At 36.4% G+C, this 1690-nt stretch overlaps 1 long non-coding RNA gene across 1 annotated transcript; it reads left to right on the forward strand.

Annotated features, from left to right (window-relative positions):
• The first annotated feature begins 212 nt into the window (after positions 1-212).
• LOC150021180 (uncharacterized) lies at positions 213-974 on the forward strand. The gene is made up of 2 exons (XR_016512604.1): positions 213-426; positions 828-974. It is a non-coding gene; the product is annotated as an uncharacterized LOC150021180 (long non-coding RNA).
• The last annotated feature ends 716 nt before the right edge of the window (positions 975-1690 follow it).

Here is a 1690-nt window from a genome sequence, read left to right on the forward strand (position 1 = left end):
TCAATTCCTTCCTTTATATAGCAAAGTAACATGTGCCTATCTACTATAAATCTAAAGAAATAGACTTGTTCCTGTTCACTTGTCCTTGCCATGAAGCATCTGCTCACTATTTTGTTGTTCTGCTTCTGTTATTTCTGTTTTGAATGCTTCAATTCAAAACGTTATCCTACCACATTTCTCAGTTGTTAAATCTCCCTGTCCTGTGGCTACATCTCTGTGCTCCAGAGAAAAGATCTCTTTAACAAAGTAGATCTGTGTATCCTTAACACTGAGGCCCCTGGCTTGCAGCTGGAGGCAGCTCTCTGCTCAGCGGCGGTGGAGAGTGACACAGACAGGCGACATCGACACTGAGCGCTAACTTCTGTTACATCCAGGCAGACTGTGGTATCCATTTCGGAACCGTGGCAAGACATGGGAGAAGCAAAGGTAATCCTTCTGTTTCTATATCCAGTTTTTGCAAGAATCAAATATTTCCATCTGACGGGACAATTGAGTAAAAACGGGGGATGGGTAGATTCAGTGCCAAAACTGATAAGCCAGGAAATAAATTAATCAATCCATGAGGAAATAAAGTGCAAACACAGAAAGAGAACAGCCTCTGACATTTTTAAAATAAAATTCTCATGCAAAATGAATAATGTTTTAAGATCAATATAACAAGGGGGTGTATAGTGAAGGTTTTGTTATGTAGGAAGTACAGTGAAGGCTAATATCTGGCAATGAGAGGAGGAGGTTTTGTCTTACTGGAATGTCCAAGTTGGAAAGGACTTTAGGGATCATGTAGTCTGTCATAAATGATCACATCTAATACTTTTCTTTTTTTAAAGGGATAGCTGCAAAGTTTTGGACAAGACCTCTACAGGCAACTGGCAGCACAGTGTACCCAGGTGGTGGGTCTCGTCTGTGACAATATATTTTTCTGTCTGTCCAATTGAATATGGCTGTAAAGGGAATAAAACCTCATGTAATCTCCAGCGGTGACAATTTAATCAGTTGTATAAGGGGAAGAAGCAGAGTCCCCTCATTTTCATATTTGCATATTTGATTTTTGCTTTGGGGAATAGAGGTTATGTTTTTCTGCTACTTCCCATTCAATTTTAGTATTTTGCTCTTTTATGAGCAAATTTTTACAGTGGTAGGAAATATTGAGTCAGACTGGTCCAAGAGAAAGATTCCATTTTTGAAATAAAACAAGCACTTCATTCATCATTCTTTGTGTAACATTTTTTCCTACAAAGAATCTATATGCCAAATATAGCTTGCTTGCTCTCAGCTTCTGCATGTGATGCATCTGCTATTAACATTCACAGATTCACCCTGAAAATGAAGGCAACTGTTTGGAGAACAATGCAAAATGATGAGGACTATCCCATAATATGTGTCCCCTTTTTGTTGTTGTTAATTTCTTAAAAAGTAAATCTTAATTGCATCTATTTCTAAGCAAGTAGACTTCTAAAATGCGTTATATACACACAGGGGTCATTTTTTATAAGGTTATAGAAGAGCAAAAAATACAGTTAAATTAATAAAATTCAATTTTTTTAACACCTGACAGAATGATATGATTGCCTATAATAATATGGTAACTGATTATGGGATAGATTTTAAGATAAATAAGATGCAAGTAATTTGTAGGCATCATCAATTACCTTTGTGTGATTCTCATGAGTATTTTAAAAATTTATTCAAA

The sequence above is a fragment of the Furipterus horrens genome, unplaced genomic scaffold (assembly GCF_987537825.1).
Source record: "Furipterus horrens unplaced genomic scaffold, mFurHor1.1.pri manual_scaffold_1, whole genome shotgun sequence".
Classification (NCBI taxonomy): domain Eukaryota; kingdom Metazoa; phylum Chordata; class Mammalia; order Chiroptera; family Furipteridae; genus Furipterus; species Furipterus horrens.